Source organism: Bombus pascuorum, unplaced genomic scaffold (assembly GCF_905332965.1).
Source record: "Bombus pascuorum unplaced genomic scaffold, iyBomPasc1.1, whole genome shotgun sequence".
Classification (NCBI taxonomy): domain Eukaryota; kingdom Metazoa; phylum Arthropoda; class Insecta; order Hymenoptera; family Apidae; genus Bombus; species Bombus pascuorum.
The window spans coordinates 625,023-644,241 of record NW_026869745.1 but is presented as its reverse complement, the minus strand read 5'-3'; the positions used below and the strand labels follow the sequence as shown (position 1 = coordinate 644,241).

The 19,219-nt window shown below is 34.1% G+C and overlaps 1 pseudogene; it reads left to right on the top strand.

Moving 5' to 3' along the window:
* The window catches only part of LOC132915829 (uncharacterized), a 29,216-nt pseudogene extending 11,899 nt beyond the window's left edge, over positions 1-17,317 (top strand).
* The last annotated feature ends 1,902 nt before the right edge of the window (positions 17,318-19,219 follow it).

Here is a 19,219-nt window from a genome sequence, read left to right as displayed (position 1 = left end):
AAATAAATAGAAATTGTAAATGTCTAAAAATAAATCAATTTATGTCGAAACAAAAAATTAAATATTTCGTTCCAAAGCTTCAATGAAATTTCAGTGAAAAGTAATTTGAATTTCCCTGGAAATATCGACAATTCTTACACTTTGTATTTAAAAATGTTTGACAGAATTTGCGCGTAATACGTACGTCATTGATGGAAAGAGAACAAAAATTGGTTACTTTTTATAAGGATGAACAACATTCTAAACGGCTAGGTTAAATCCTAGTTTGTTAAAAGTCTTTCTGAAAGTTAAATTTCAGTTTGTTGTAGAAATAGGCTGATTTGTTTCATTGCACTTACATCCGTCACATTTATTTATCTATATTCTACGTTTTATCCGTTTTTAATTTGTTAAAAATTCACATATATATGATAAACGATCGTGACATTAAAGTATACTATATAACAAAATCTGTGCATGTTATTATTAATAACATACGTCGTATAAAGTGTAGAACATCAATTAAAATTATAATATTCTGAAATTAAACATGTGTCTAAACCAAATTGTAATGTTTACGTAGGATTTCGCTCCTATGTATTTGGATATGTTAATTGATTTGTCTTGACAATGCACGAATGTTACTAAAACGTATGAATTAATCATCTTTCATAATCCTGTTGTGGAATAATTATTCATTTAAAACTATATCAGTGTCGTACTGATTGAATTGAATACGTGATTGATCTAGGTGTTAAATAACATTAAATATTATTGCCTCGGTTAATCGCAATATTCTATCTATCAATTTATTCAATCCGTTTCCATCATATCTACTGTATATATAGCTTTATCACCGAGTGAGCTAAAAACAATGGATTCTTTCGGTAACATGACTCTTCCATAATATTTGATAGCTCCGGGCATAACAGGCTGTTATGATATTCAGGGATGACTGTAACAGAGAATAAAGTGGTCCTGGATGTTTATTTGTTCTACCATGTGTTTTAGTAGCATTTGTGTCTTGTTCATACAAATCGACCAAAGTGTGCATTACTCTTAAAAAGTATTAAGACACTTGTTTATTTTTGATGTATATTTTACAAAATTAAGAATAAATTATTATAACTACATTCGTAATTACTTTAGTTTCATATAATAATATATTATGGTCGGATTGAATTAATTTTTCGAAGCTAATACGCAACAATAAAACTGGTGTTTGTAATCGTAAAATATTACAAAACTATTGACGAAGTCTTCAGCTAAAAATTTTTTAACTTTTTAATCTTTTGATTATAAATTAGATAAAGAGAAATCTTGCAGATCTCTTTCAGTTGTAATTTGACTTCCGATATTAAAATCAGCGATATTTAAATAGCAAATTGTACACGCTAGATGGGAAAATATAATGTTGCTGTTTTTTAATAGATAATTTATTATTATAGTTTGGTGATTGCATAAAAAGGCACACGTGGCTACAGAAACTATCGGCATACCATTCTATTTATTACAGCATTTACATGCTAATTAATTAGGTCAAAATATACTACATTTCATTATCAATATCATTTTCATATCAGTAGTACTTTAATATGGTTACAAAAGTTTGACGAACAAAATCTGAGGGAAGACTGCTTCATTGGAGAATAACAGTATGTGCCAATAGTTTTTTTAATTACTATACTAGACTTCTAATTATAATCATATTTACCATTAATTTCTACACTTCAAACAAATCTAAATAATGTTGTCGCAAATCGTTTCAATTGCCTAGATACATTATCAGCTATCAATGATATCGTCACAGATTACCAACGTTTATGAACTATACTTACGAGCAACGGTACACTGCAACGGAACATTACGATGCAATACCTCTAACCGACCTGTAGTTACAATCTCCGTTTCCCTAAGCTTCAACCCTCGACCTCTGATACTTCCGCCTATCGTTCAACCCCCTCAAATAGGCGATCGACAATATGGAATCGAGACGTATAATGGAAACCGATAGTGCCTATGCGATCATTGCTCCCCCTCGAAAGAATATAACAGCCGTGCCATTTCCATAAAATCTTCGGCATTTGGTGCTTAAGGAGGAGGAACGTTCATATTAACAAGATGAGATCAAATTTTTTCCTGTTCGACCAAGGCGATCTATTGGTTTTATCATGGACGAGGCAGGGAAAAAGCGAGTGAGGTGGAGAGTCGGCTCGTATGCCTCGACCGCGGAAACATTTTCAACGGGACTAGAGCCCCTCTTTGTTCTCGTATCGTGTTGGAGCTTTTACATTCCATGTAACGTAATACGTTTGCTGCGAATAAACGCAGTCGTCGTGTCGCGAAAGTGAAACGTGCCTGGTCAACAAATCGATCGGTAGATACAATTTGAAATCCGCTCGGCAAGCGAATCAAATCAGCGCAGAAAAATTAGATTGGGGAGTTAACCAGGGGTTGTAGCATGAGAGACAGAACGTTGAAGCTTGTAAACTGTTTTTCGTGGGATCACGAGAACGTAGAAACGTAACGAATTGAAAGATCTTCAATCTAGTTTACCAAGTTTCAAATTATTTGTCAAAGCTTGACGTTTACGGATTTTGACGTCTTTACGAAGCCAATATTTGGACAAAAATGTTACCCTCTCGAATTATAGATATTAAATTGAAATCTACTGTAAGAATAAAAGTTGATATAAATGCTATTTCATATCGAAAAATTTTATTACACGAGATGGAGCGGTAGTCGCAGTACGACCGGGCAGGGGTGATTCCACGTGGAAAATATGAAAGCAATTTCGTATGGTATTCGTTCGTCTGCGGCTTCGCTTTCAAGAAAATCGACTTTGAAGATTTGACAAATATACCTAAATTTGCTTAATTCCGGATAAGGGTAAATAATCGACAGGGATTTAAATTTCATTTGAAAATAAGTAAAAAAATATAGGAAAAACATAGGAAAATTAAAGTATGCTTGACAAATTTTCAAATTTGATTTTCTCAGAAACGAAGCGTCATATGAACAAATTTTATTGTACAGTTTCGACTTATTTTTTCATGTAGAATCAGCCTGTTTCCGATTGTACTACGACTATCCTCTCCATTTTGCATATATATAACAAATAAATTGTTCTTAGATGTATATCAGCTTTGCCAACCATTTGGTCAGAAATAATCCAAAAATGTTTTTTATCGCCGATAACGCTAGTGATTATTCTTAGTCAAAAAGAATTTCCATCGTCGATGATAGTTATTGAAAATGAAAAAAACTAAGCAAAGTACATCTGTTATCCCGTTGACCGCGGATTCGTTATCGAACATCCATACTTATTATATAGTTATTGTCACATCCATACTTGTGTTAATAAACGTTACCTCGATTGTGTGACAACGATGAATAATTCCTCTGAAGATTCATTATATGCCCCTAACTTTAATCTTGATGATAACCCGACATCACAGAAGTGGGATCAGTGCCGATTGTAACGATGCAACAGCTCGTGACCTATTGTGCGCGAGTTGACCCAGCCGCGAGAACAAAGATCGAGCGGCGGACTTGGAAATTTAACGCTACCACGTTTTAACCCCGGTATCGTGAGCGCCGACCCGGCTGCATGGTGCATAATCGTTAACCTAATGATGAAAGAAAATCCTTTACGAGGCAGCGAGTTATTTTCTGCCTTGAATCGTGCTTTAGAGGGTTCTGCAGCGCATTGGATTACGCAAGTACTGAACGATGAAGAAATTACCTAGCCGGTAATTAATGAACTTTTCATCACGCGTTTTGGTGGCCAAGAGACGGCGACCTCGGCGCTAATGGAGATATACAAGGAAGGACTGTCGAAGAGCGAATCCTCAGGAGCTTACGGTAATCGTCTCCGTTCCCTTCTGAAGACAAGATGGCAAAATTTATTGACGGCCGAAATAATTAATGCCGCCGCTCTTTGCCTCGGCCTACAAGATCGACTCTCCTAACGACTAGCACTCACGAATGACATAGAGACGGAAGATCAATTTCAGAGTGAAATGTGATTTCTCTGCGACGAGGAGAAGCCGACGGCTTCGTCAGAAAGCCCCGGATAAAGTGCCATCACTGTGGCCACTACGGACATCGAATGTCGGGTTGTCGCAAGAGGATAAAATTAGAGCAGGTGAAGAATATACGAAACTCTGATGAAAATCGATCAGCCACATCGTCGACGGTATCTTGCTTCAAGTGCCGCTAGAAGGGATATGTCGCGCCTAATTGTCCGTTATTGTGGAGAAAAAACTACGATTGTAATAACGAACGTCGAGTAGACTCCCGCGTAGAGGAAGATCCAATTGGTAGATTAAATCATCTGGGTGAATCGTTCGAATTTAACATCGTTTCGGGAGCTGAATGCTCACTAATTGAAGAATCCGCAGCCCCAAAATTTTCCGGCAAAAGAATGAGTGATTTAGTAATACTGCGAGGGATAGATAGAAAACACTTGTATTAAATGTACATCACAAATTTTGTTCACAGTATGTATTAATGGTTTTACATGGGAAATCATTTTTCATGTCCTTGCTGATAGTTACTTACTTGGAATATGATATCATGATTGATCGTGAAATTTTAAGACAAGCTTTTAACGTGAATATTACAGAAAATGTCTTGCTCTTTGTAAAACAAAAGTTGTTAATGTCTGTGACAAAACCGCTGAGAAGAAGATCGATGTTTATGAAGTTGATACCGAGGTACTTGATCATGGTTAAAGTCGTTTGATCTTTGTTCTCGAAAAGTTCAAAAGTTCATTCGTTACGGGCTTCCCACGCTCTCGTGTAGATACGAGCCAGCTAGAAATACGGTTTATTGATCCAAACGTTGCCGCGCAAGGAAGAAGCCCTTATAGATTGAGCGAGAAAGAGCGAAGAATAATGCGTGATAGAATAAGCGAATTAATTAGAGTAAAAATTATAAGGCCTAGTAATTCACGGTTATGTAAAGAAAACTCGTAAAGAAAAAGGACGGCTCGGGCAGATTGTGCGTAGATTTTCGGAAACTAAATAAAAATAATGTCGCGGATCGATATCTTCTACTTCTTATTAGCCCGAACATGGCCAGCGGGTTCCATGAAATTCCCATTCATCCTAATTCTACAGAATGTACAGCAGTTTTCACCCCCAACGGGCAATACGAGTACGTAACGACGTCGTTTGGCTGTTCCCAAGGTCTTGGGCGACCTCGCCTACTCGTATCTTGTTGCTTACCTTAAATTGGACAGATAAACATGAAAATATAAGCCAAAAGGTAATTTCCGTCCTGACTGATGAACTGGCGTAAATGATGTTCGACCCTAATTAATTATCCGATAGAATTACATCCTAACGTTAGATCGCGTGGATACGGGGCTATTTTGACCAATAAGGTCGACGGTAAAAACCGGCTAATAGAATAGTATAGTATAGTAAGAAAACTAGTCCCGTGGATTCTACGTATCATTCGTATGAACTAGAGACGTTGGCAGTTGTAAACGCCGTTAAACATTTTCGCCACTATCTACATGGACGGGAATTTCTTGTTGTTATTGATTGTAATTCGTTGAAGGGAACCAGTAATAAAGTGAATGACGGGGTTTACAGGTGGTGGGCTTATTTACAAAATTTTACTTTTGACATAATGTACCGAGAAGGTAAACGAATGGCCCACGTAGATTTCCTTTCGCGGAACCTCGTAGATAGCGACCGTGTACCATAACTAACAAAATCAAAGGAACAAGGAAATATGTACCGAGCAACAGAGAATCCTTGTGGGCTTCGTAAAATCGACCACGAACACCACCAAATTTTCTGTGACTTAGATTGATTTTGAATGACCTTGAATGAGTATAGTCGTTGAATTCATCATTATGTTTAGCGAACTTGAAATGCCCTCGTACAAAAAATTCAATTACACTAAATTTTCTTCCCCGTGCAATATTTTCGATTTTCTTAACATTTTTTTCTATCATCAATATTTTCAACAGTATCCAACTGTCATCTTATACGTGTATAATAGTGAATATCCAACTTTACGTCCTTGTTCTGCATAAACTTCATCAGTTGACATTTACAAATTTGGGCAAAAACCTGATAATTTATCGCGCAAACTGCGCATATCAGAATAATTATAGAAGTGCTGTTAAATATTGATCGTTAAATATTATATGTATAATAATGTTCGACATATTAGCTTGTATGATGTACTGACGTACTGCTGACGCACTGCGCATATTTTATATGCGTATATATATATATCATACGTTTTCTGTAAATTTAATATGCACAAACGTCCAGAATTTAATTATTGGCAATAGCAAATGACACGGTTCCAGCGACTAAATTATAATACATAATCATATCATACTGCAAGTTAATAAGCAGAATACATTATTTAACATAAAGATACAATAACATTATCGTAAATTACATCCAACATATTACGAAATAATGATACAAAGATAAAACTACAAGATATGTATACAGCGGTTATTGATTGATTAATAAGTGATTCTATATTATAAGATTATTATAATAATTAACGAATTATACATGGAAGTATAAAAATAAAATTACGATTTTGAAGTTACCTCTAGTTACAGATCACGTGAGAAAATATAAGTGGATTTCTGTTGATACTCTGACTTTTATATTTTGCATGTTAATCGTCAAATTTCACACCAATGTCCTAATACTTCTAAATACAATATTGCAATATTGGTTATAAAGAATAAAATCATTGCAATAATGTTGCGAATAAAATATATCTTGCGATATATATTGCAAAGTATATGACGAAATATATAATGAAATAATGTATCTAAACGTTAACGTGGTGTAAAGGATTAAATTTTTATGCGGTAGTATACAACCCGACTCGAAGAAAAACCTTCCTCTTTTCAAGCATTAAATTTACAGTATAACCGTGTATTAAATTCCGTGGAATAAGCTTATGAATATCTCACATACCTCATTTTATAAGCTTCGCAATAATTTGCACAGACTTGGAAACTTAAATTGTTCACAAGACAAGCATTCTATCTCGCAGTATTTAGTTTAAATACCTACTTCTGAGAATACCTACTGCAGAATGTGTAATAAAGCTAGTAATGGCGAAATTGTATGTATATTTGCACGATATTAAATGCAATTCTAGCAATAATAATTCGTTTTCAAGCGTTATTTTCAAATAAAGTTACTTGGAGTAATTAATCTTTTTATTTGCTATTTTTACTTCAAACAAGAAATATTTAATCTCGTATCGAAATTATGCAACGAAATATATATATATATATATATATATATATATATATATATATAAAAAAACGTTTTATCAAACTTCTACAATCTGAAAGTTAAGCGTATTTGGTTCGTCTTGCAATGGATAGCGCGTGATTATATTGTTAGACGATTTAGGTAATTATTAACGGTAATTATTAAGATATTTATGTATATTTGTATTTTATCGTAAAATCTTTCCATCATTGTTTCGAAGTGGTTCGATGCATTTATAGAAAAACACGTGATTTGAAGATTAGATCGAACGCTCGTTAAAATTGGTTTTACCCGTTAAATTATCAGTTAATGTTGAAAACGTGAAATTTGTAATTTTATGTTCTTATCGAGCGTAGGAACTACTGCCTTTTCACAAAGCATAATCGAAATTGAAATTAAGTGGAAGAACATGTACACTACTACGATTGAAGATATTATTGCAAAACGCTTTCTAATGTTACTCTATGGAATATTGTATAGAATATATATAAATTTAACTTTTCGTACGTGAAAACCTCAATATATATATATAAATATGTCGGAGATGAAAGGACACCGGGCCTCCCCCCTTGGAATTCGTTGAAAAATATCCCAATACTGTCTTTATAAATTAAACCGATTATTATAAACCTTTGTGAATTAAATCGATTATAATTGTGTGAGATTTGCGATAACGAGTTTGGATTCGAGGCGATAACTGGTTGTCAGATGCAGCCACGACCACGGAATAAACGTTTTACTTAACAAAGGTACAGAATAATTGTATAGCTCCCTTTAAAAAGAAATAGTCGTAGCGATACTTGACAGTGAACGTTGTAATGGATATCTACCCCGAGGCTCGCCACACACAGACCCTATTCTTCGGGCAAGATAATTACCAGATGGCGATGCATTTCCACGGGACATGTTCAGCTAGACCGAACACCCGCTATAATTCTTAGAATTTCGTTAATTAAAATCCTTCAAACGGACAAATAGTCTTTATTTTTAATAAGTCCTTAAATCTACCATCCATCTAAGAGGAGGTACGGGGAAATCTACTTTTCTCGGAACGACGCTTCCCGCCAGCAACCTTCTCTCAAGGGCGGCTTGCTAGCATCTTGCTTGCATCTTAGTACGAAATTATACGAGATATTATACGGAAAATAAAATTTGAAGGATAGATGTGGAATACGAGGTATTCCATCTCCAAAAATAAGTAAAAAGTATGCAGTGAAGAATAACATTCTTCCATTTATCTGATTTTTCAAGAGAATCAAATTCGTTTAATGTATGTGAATTTGGCTAATGCTTGCGAAAATAAAGATGTAAAACAAGTTTCTTCTATGTAAAGCTTCGTCTTTAAGAAAATAGAGTTTAATGCGTTGAATTAAGAATCGACTTGCTGCACGTCTACTCGATAAATTTTCAAATCTTATTTTCCCAGAAACGGTACTATGAAATTTTATTCTACATTTTCGATTTAGTTTGAAATGCAGAATAACTTCTCTTATTGATTCACTTTTGCCTGTATTCACTTAAGCGCCGTGTGAAAACACATTCTATAAATTCTTGACTTATTTCAGGATGTAGAACCTTTTATCGATCGTTCACTCCCACTTTAGAAACCAAACCGAATTAATAAATAATTCAGAATCATACAAGTTCAAGACATATTTGGCAAAGATTTTAACTCCATTTTAAGCTTTCAAGGGAAGTTCAAGTCAATTTTAACCTAGTATCGTATAAACGAATCCTACTCTACATTTCCTGCTTATACTGCCATGTAGAATGGCTGCCTCGTTAATCCATAATTAGTGGAATATAATACTGGTAGTAAGTAGGATCTTATCAAGGATATGCCTTGTCTAACGGTAAACTTACATCAAGCGATTGCTTCAGTATATATTCATCCGGGTGTAAAAATGCACAGTTGAAAACAGGATTACTGTTATTCGAAGGTAACCGTGCTTACTAAAATCAGATAAAAATCCTAAAGCTTGTTAGTGGTTTTAATCTGTAAAACGTTCGTAATACGTTAATTTATCAGTTATCGGTAATCCAAAAAGAAAAAAAAAAAAAAAAAAAAAAAAAAACAAAAAAAAAAAGAAAAAAATGGACACCAATCCGTTGTTATTCTATTTGCACGATTTTTATAATATAAGTATAAGGACAGTCTTTATTTTGCAGTTATTGCGTCGTAATTGCAATAAGGTAACTTTATCAGCTACACATTTGTAACAAAGTAGATGAAACATTGTAATTATGTTAGGAACTTTTAGTTATAACTAAATAATTAAATAGTTATTTAATACCGATATTCTCGAGGTAACTTTAGAGGATTGCAATTATATGATGAAAAATATTGAACGTTGAACGGTATCAATAAAGCACACAAAAGATGCTTATACATTAGTTTCCTTTGTCAATCGTTTTGCAGTTGTTTTAAGCAGCAGTTATCGACAGATGCTTTGTATAGACGCGGTCAGTCAAACGCGGTCAGTAGTTTGGTCAAGTTATATGTTTTTTTTTTTTTTATTTGCGTTTATTTTACAATCAATTCTCGTTAGAGAATTTTAAATAAATTTATCTGACGTGATACTATAACATGATTAAGAAGTATTTATAATATATTTGATTCTATTTGAATCTAGTGCTTAGGTATAAGATATAATGTCTTTTTAGCCTGCGGATCTGTTCCAACAACTCGAGTAGTTGACTAATTGGAGGGTTTACGTACAAAGGTGCATTTATTAAGGATCTTAAGGTTTTAGATTGGAATTCGTGGAGAATTTCTATGTTGGAATTACTTACTGTTCCTCGTAGTTGCGAGTTCTAAGTAAAGTCAAATTTACACTCTCTCACTGCGGATCGATACAGCGAACAATTCGTCGGAAAACGTCGCTTTCGGCGAATTTATATTTCACTTCGCACAGATGCGACGGATAAACGCTGTTTCCATTTGTGTGTACTAAAATGAAACAATATAAATGCGACTTTTTATCCTCGTTTCAACCGTAGTGATTCTTCAAAGTGGACAGATAAAATTCAGCTCTGCATGCTACGTTTTTTTTATTTTTTTTTATCTTTTTTTAGTTTATCTTGGTTTTTACAATTTGTCCTGAAGGACATTTGGTAAAATATTATATCTTATTTATTGGTAATAAAAGAATAAAAATAAAATATAGCAGGTGGGTGGCTGCCCCCAGCTGGGTGCCATCTTCGTGTTTGTTAAATTATATGTTTTATGTACCTGCTACCTGCCACCTGCTACCTGACTGAATTATTGTCCGTGTGTGAAAACATATTCATAATGATCATGCCTCTGCTATCTCAAAATGAGTTACGTAAGTACGAAGGCATTTTAAGGCAAAGAATCTTAATATTATTCTATAAAGAATAAATAAATGTAACGATTAGAGAAAATATAAAAGAACATACGATAGAATTCCATTTTCGGAAAATGATGATCTTAAAAACTCGTAAAAAAAAAAAAAAAGGAAAAGGAGGAAAAGTTTTTCTATCATTACGCGATTCTGAGCCTGTATTATGCCGGAGTGTATCCCCACAATTCATCACGATGTCACTGCAATTGTTAAACAAATCTACAAATCGGTCACAACTGCTAATCCGTAAAAATACGATCTGTTTTATTATAATACATTTTGCAATCATTTCGACAATTGCCTTGTTCATAAATAGTAAAAGAAAATAGTGTAACATTGAACGAAGGAAACTGCTTCAAGATTCCATTATCAAACTATCATATTATGCTTGGCTATTTTATTCGGTTGTCCTTTTTTCCTTTTTTTTGCGTGAGGAGGGGAAAAAATGCTGTTACGCATACCCAGTGACCCGCATCACTGGGGTTATGTGGGGGACTCGGGCGGATGTTGTTGCCATACCCACTAAAAACCCTTCCCCGCCTTCCTTTCTCTGCTTTGAGGGCTGACAACCCCAGTAAATACCCGGCGTCGGCAATCATCAGGGGGTTGTCCTTTTTCATGCTCCGTATCTCCTTCTTCGTTCAATTACTGCTCGCTTCATCTTCTCAACCAGTTCAATGTTGGGCTGATCTCCTCTGAAAAAACCAACACCACACGCAGTTCCCTCCTAGTGGTCACCTATCTTAGTACTACCCCACCCGTGCCCAGCGTTGCTTAAGTTTCTCGTGTTCGGACGGGAACGAGTGTTTTTTTTTTTTTTTTTTTTTTAAATAGTTTATTTAGCCAATATTTGATTTTTTGTACATTTTTAAGATTCACAATAAACAATGAATTTGAGTATAGTGTGTTTAGGCAAAAGTACCGATACGCGTCGGTACGACGTAGCCATGGTCTAATGTGTCGTGGATTTTCGGTTTTTGCGTTTATTTTTTTGTTTTTTGGGTTTAAGTCGCATTGGTGCGTGATTTTTGTGTATTCTTGTGTGTGTTGTATTTTGTCCTGAAACTTGGCCGCAAAACAGGACTCCTCGGTGTATTACTTTTATGCGTTGTGGGATTTTGGGGGGGGGATGAGAGGGAAGGGGATGAGAGGGGATTTTGGAGGGGGGTGTTAAATTATATTATTTACAATGATTACAGTATTTACATATTTACAGTACTTACATCTAGGTTACACGGTGGTAGGAATGGTTTTTTGTCGAATTGGTAGTTTTCACTTATATTTTCTTATGGGTTTGGAATCCACCAATATTTTTTTGTGTTTTTTCTGTGTTTGTCTTTAGTGTCTTTTTGGGGGAGGGCCATGTTGTACCTCCACCTGGTGTCTGCAGTCAGTCCGTTTAAGTTTTCCTCGTAGAGTATTGTCTTTATCCCTATTTTTCTTTTTATGTGGAAAATTATCGGGATATTGTTTTGGTCTTGGAGGTAATTTTTTTCGTCTAGGTATAGGAACGCTTCTGAGGGGATGTAGCCTGTTGTCATTGTATTTTTGTAATATAGTACGTTTGGGTATAAGCCGCTGAAGATTAGGCTGTTTTCTTTTATTTTTGACGTTTGTGCGAAATGATTTCTTGCTAGTTTTAGTATGTGACAGTCAATGCGGTGAATGTTGGCTAGGTCGTAGATTTTTTTGTTTTTTATATATTTTTTGTATCCGCTCTGTTCGGATCTGTACGCATTTTGGCAAGCTCTAATGCATTTTCTTTCGAAAACGCGAATTCTCTCCATTAGCGATGCTGGTATGTTGTACCAGATTGGGCAACCGTATGTTATAATTGGCCTAATTAGAGCTTGGTAGCATAATGTTTTTACATTGCTCTTGAGATGTTTCGAGTAAAATAGTCTTTTTGCTCTCCAGAATGCTTTATTGGCCTTGGCGAGTTGGGTTTCTATGTGTTGTTTGTAATTTAGTTTGTCATCTATGTTTATGCCTAGGTACTTTACGCAGTTTTTGTGTGGTATGATTGACTCTTCGGATGACTTTTCTTTTAATTGGAAATTTTTGCAGTGTTTTCTTTCTGCTGGGCCGATTTCGCTGGTTTTGGGTTTGAACAGTATGCTTTCGCATTTGTTTGCGTTGATTCTTAGTTTCCATGTGTGGTAGTAATCGTTGATTTTGTCGAATAGTTCTTGGAGGTCTGTGTTTATTGTTTTAGTTTTACGGCCTGTTACGTAGATGATTAGGTCGTCTGCGAAGGCTATGGAGCGTTTGTGGGTAGATTTGTTCATGTCGAACAGGTTTAATATGTCACTGTTGTATATGTTGAAGAGTAGCGGGGAGTTTACAGTTCCTTGTTGGAGTCCGTTTTTTATGGTGAATTCTTTGTTCGATGTATGAGAACCCTCGGTCATTAGGAATGTTCTGTTTGTGATCATGTCCCATACTATTTTGATTAAGTGACGGGAACGAGTGTACTCAATGTGATTTGGGCGTTGGCTTATTCGGTTATCCTGTGTTTTATCTCGAATTTCATATATCATTCATATTGATTTATAACTGTTAACTACAGATTTGTGTATTCTGCTTGTCTAACTATGTGTTAAATGTGGATATGTAAATCGTGTTATATTCTAAGTGATTAATACTTTAAATGCTCACTGAACTGCTTTTAATCGTCGTAAATAATGTGGTATGAAATGTTTCATTTTGATTAATTAACCCCTACTGTGCGCTCAATGTTCGTCGATCAATATTGGTATAAACTAAATATTCAAAATGGCGAAAACTGCAATATTTATAAAATTGCAAATAACGAAACCTGTTTTCCACATCTATCAATTCTACATCTATCTAACAATTCTTACATCTTTCTGCATCAATTGATTTCGATGAAACTTGAAGCATGTACATAACCTACATAAGTCTACGAAACGTATCGTTAGAAGATCGTAATAGTCATTACAGGTTTAGATAAAAATGTCATGACAAATGACTATTACTGTTTTCTTCGCAATCCCAACTAATTGCAATTTCTTTCCAAGTCTATCTTCCATATCATTTGGTAATCTAATCCTTTTAACTTCTCCAAGAAATTCAAGTCCTCTGGTCCAATTTCTAAAAAGTAATTCTGGTTTAGACGGTCCGAATATTAATGTGACCTACTATTTTGTACAATTTAAAATTTCCGAATTTGTATAATATTACGAGGACAATTAAAAAAGGAAGACATTATAAAAATATGTGAAATATATAATAAAACATTTTCTATACAGTTCACTGCATTAATTGTTAATTCGATTATTTCTGTTATTTTTGTCCAAATTGTAATATAGCTAACTCTACTGCTAATATTGCTATCAGGATTTAATCATTTCCAGGTACAACGTCGACTAAATCTATCTCTGCAAATATTGCCAATGTTAAATTTGATATTAACAGAGATGGCCAACAGGAGATTGATGTTACAATATCTAAAAGTAACTTTATATGCGACATGTTTGAAGGAGGAAAAAATACAAATACAGCTTCGTCGATCTCAGAAAATAGAAATAAATTTCGAAGAATTGAAGGTGATGATGCAAAGGCCGATGTAAAGCAAGATTCAGAAAATCTGAAGAAAGACTCAATGCCAGAATTTCCAGCGATTAAGACTTCTAGTACAATAGTAGATACATTACATATTTCTAACGCTTTTAATGCTCTAACATTGTCAAATAATAAATACGTAAAAACTGCACAAACACTTGAACCAGTTTCATGTGCATGCCAAGAAGAATGGACCGATAAATGGAATAACCTTGAATTTCCAGCTCCCAAATCGTCAATTTTAACACCAGTTACTTTTAGTTTATCTAAAAAACAATATTCATTTGGTGACACAAGTACGAGTCAGTTTCTTGGTTCTCCAACGTCAGAAAGTAAAGAGTCAGCGCGTGATAACGCAGAGAGTAGATCTACGCCTTTCTGTTGGAAAGCAACAACGACAACAACATTATCAAGTCCAGCATTCCAAGTACCTACTGCAGCACAAACTTTGCATAAATCTGAAACATCCAAATCATCAATTTTAAAACCACCTACTTTTAGTTTATCTAAAAAACAATATTCATTTGGTGACACAAGTACGAGCCAGTTTCTTGGTTCTCCAACGTCAAAAAGTAAAGAGTCAGCGTGTGATAACGCAGAAAGTAGATCTACGCCTTTCTGGTGGAAATCAACAACGACAACAACATTATCAAGTCCAGCATTTCAAGTACCTACTGCAGCACAAACTTTGCATAATTCTCGAACATCCAAATCATCAATTTTAAAACCAGCTACTTTTAGTTTATCTAATAAACAATGTGAATTTGGTGGCGCAATTTCACGTAAATCTTGCACTTCTCCAGTGCTAGAAAATAAACCTGCAGCTTGCGATTCAACACCAACAAACCAAAAAGAAACAACATATAATACAACACTCGGGATGCCAACTGTACGTGGCACATTGTCAGTGACATCAGCAGTATCTGGTGATAGTACTGTTAGAACGTCTACCGGCGAGTCAACGCCTCTTATACGTGTACATCAAAAATTTATATTTAACGTCATTCCTACTGAACCGGCTGTAATGCCTGGGACTCGATTCAATTTTCCTACGAATATGATACCCCCTGTATCGACTCAGATTCAAATATCGATTGATTCCACCGATTATACATTTAACGGACCTAATCAGGAACTAGCAGCATTTCCGCAATGTCCAACTACAAGTTCATTTTCTACATCGCAACCTGTTACCCAAAGTCAACAATTGTCTACTTCATCATCTATTCCTCTAGAATGCGCGTTTAATTTTGATTCGTCACCAGGAGATCATACAGCTGTAAGTAAACTAAAAGTATTAAGTCACTGAAAAAATTCCTAGCATATTCGATAATCGATTTATTCTGTTATATTCTGTACACCCTTTGTACACTCTTCTGTACACACCGAACATTCGTAAAAATCTTTTAGCAATAGATTAGGCTGTCGCAAAAGTTTCTTTCGTTTCATTCAAAATTCAGTAAAATAATATAAAACAGAAAATGTTGTGCATCTATTATTTCCTTATAAAACGAAAGAAACTTTTCGGACAACCTAATATTATATACGTTATACGTAACATTTTCAAATTCCATTGCTACTATCATAAGATATGACTATCATGACTTATCGATAAACAGTATTTCGAATAATGCGATGACCTGATAAGAGTTACTGTATTCCTATTTTTGAAAGCACTTTTACAGCGGTATAGAAAGAAATTTACAAAATTGTATTGTAGTATATTAGAGGTTCGCGATACCAACTATGTTAATGATTGTGTTTTACAAATGATTAACATTATTATGATTAATATATGATTTCCTTTTTAGGAACCTGGTTCAATCCAGTCCGAAGGATTTAATTTTAATCCCAATACTAGACCATCGTTCCGTTTTAGTGTTTATGAATTTAAGTATGTACAAAATATAAAATTATTTTACACATTAATAGCAGGATCTTTTTTCCATAAAAAAATGTGTTGCCATGTGTTGTTTTAGTGCACCTACTCAAGTACAACGAGATACTGCGTCTACTCGAGTACAACGAAATACTGCGTCTACTCTAGTAAAACAAAATACTGCGTCTACTCTAGTACAACAAAATACTGCCACCATCAATTACCGCCCAATGATCAGTCCCACTCGATTACTCAATCCACGAAAGATCAGGAAAGCTTTTAGAAGATTAAAATAGGAGTCAAGTAACGGCATTCTTTTTATACAGTTGCTCATGAAGGTATTCATATTCTTGCAGAAGACACCTTTTATGAATATACTATATGTCTTGAAAGAAACATTTTGAAATGTCATTAGTATTGTAACAAAATCCGATTGTCATAGCTATATTGGTAAAGTTTTTAGCAAATCTGAAAATATACATAGATATTACAAAACACCTAACACAAGTATGCAGATATTTTGTAGAAATCAATAAAGTATTTAAACAGTCATTTAACATTTCATCAAACATTTTCCATATGTATGAAATAAGCCTAAATATTTACTGGAACCACTTTTGAGATTTTTTCTAGGCATACCAAGGAGGCTATTAATGCTGTGTGCTAATCTTTATTAAATATATGTTTGTAAATAACTTTTATGTATATTTTCAGATTGGTTTTTGGCTTTTCTATCATAAAAATAGTAGTTGCAAAATACTTTTATGAGCCATTGTATCTATTTCATACAATCGTGAGAAAACAAGTCGAAGACGCTTCGTTTTCGAAGAAAAAAGAAACGATTTTGAACATTTTCTCGATGCTGCTATACGCACATACTCTTTATGATATATCAATTCTTGGATCAATAACGAACTTTCATTATTGATGAGCTGCTGCTAGTGGATGAGGAAACTTAATAAAATATCGAATGTCTGCAATTTATTGAGAATAACGAGTTTATGTGGGTAACAGATATATCCTTTCATTAAGCATAGGTCTTATATAACTCGTTTATAGTTGAGAAGAAAAATACTAATCAGTACTAATTAAATTCATGAATTAATAACTTTTTTTTTGTAACGAAAGAAATGTTGCGATGCATAATGTACAATGTATTGAATTTGCTTCATACATTTAATTGATTCTGAACAATTATCTTTGCTTCATTATTTTTGAATAAATTCAGTATTTACAACTTAATAATTGTAATAAAATTACATCATTCAGATAATAAGAAAACGCGTAATAATAATTATTACGATGCAAAAAAAAAAAAATAATAATAAGTATATCTATAATTAGAGAAGATATTAACAACAATTAATATACAAATAATAAGTTTGTGTTTGAAAGTAACTTATTGGCAAATTGATAATGTATCTTTCAACGTAGAAATCTTGCAAGTTGTAAAACGTTGAAGGACGAGTTAAGTGTTCTGAGACCTTATTAAATCTGTTGCAACTGTGCATAGCTATTTGCAAATCAAGATGTGTAGATGTTCGAGATGCCGAAGCACTGTTCGTTATGAATAACACGCAGCGTAGTTGCACCTGTTACATCTCTGTCGAGCACAATTATATTAGTTCCTTTCGTAATCTACCTGAATATACTACCTCCCTTCTCGCTAATAATACGGAAATTGCAGAGAATGTGATAACGCAATACATTGTGTTTTTTAATGTCACTTGATGATAAAAGTAGGTGTGACATTTTAATATATATATACATATATGTCGGAGATGAAAGGACATTGGAGTTTTTCTTTTGAAATGTTTGGAAATATAAATACTTTAGTCCAGTTTTTTTTTTATTATTATTATAGCTGTATTTAAATAATAAAGCTGAGAAATAATTATTTATGATTTAATCCGAATATGGGTGCCCTAGATTTATGGGTGCCCTAGATTTATGGATGCCCTAGATTAATGGGACGCGGTCACGGTCAGGGCAAGGACGTGTACTTAATAGAGGTATGAAGTAAATGAATAGCTCTCTTTAAAAACAAAAATTGATCCGAGGGGTACAGAGAGGTACGGAGAGGAGTATATAAGTTTTACATTACACGATATATGATGTGTGTGTGTGTGTGTGTGTGTGTGTGTGTGTGTGTGTGTGTGTGTGTGTGTGTGTGTGTGTGTGTGTGTGTGTGTGTGTGTGTGTGTGTGTGTGTGTGTGTGTGTGTGTGTGTGTGTGTGTGTGTGTGTGTGTGTGTGTGTACATATCGTGTAATGTAATGGGGGAGAGTATAGTGCTAGTAGGTTTTAATATCGTTCACGTCAACACAAAATCAAGTATGATGTACGGCCAATCTATATACACGTAGTCACCATTTGTCATTCGCTACTCTCGTTACAACGGTTCCAACGCTCTTTTTCACGCTGACCACACTCCTTGGCAACCTGACAATACTCGCTTCTCAATTAATTAACGGCCTCCCCTTATAGCATGACTCCGGTATGCCCGGCACGCACAAGTTTCAGAGACGTGAACAATCCATGGTCAAGTAGATCTCAATTTCTTAGGGTTTTCCCTCGATACTGCATATATATATATATATATATATATATATAACATTTATCGATATTGGGTGGTATTAAAATCAGAGAACTCCACAATATGTTTATATGTTTATACTCCACTTATATATTTCCAGAATATGAGCAACAAACAAATAGAATTTAGTTTTATATATTTTGTATTATTTTATGTACGTATATAACAAAATTACTAACTTAACTTATCCTAAGATAAACTTGTATTCAAATTTAATGTTACAGTATATAAAGATGTAATAGCTTCTTCAAATAAAACTCTTATAAAATGAAATAATATTTGGTCATTTTTGGATTCTATACTTTTTCTGATACACTTCTTAGGATCTTTCAGATTTGCTATTTACATATTACATAAACTTAAAAAGCTTCTATTTATCCCTATTTTTATTTTACAGTATGTTTACAGCATTTATTATCTAAAACGATCAATGGTATATATGTACTTACATACATATAAACATAGATGTACATGTAAACTATAAAATTGTATTTTTACATATTATTAAACTGTTTCAACAAGCTGAAATAGTCATATATTTT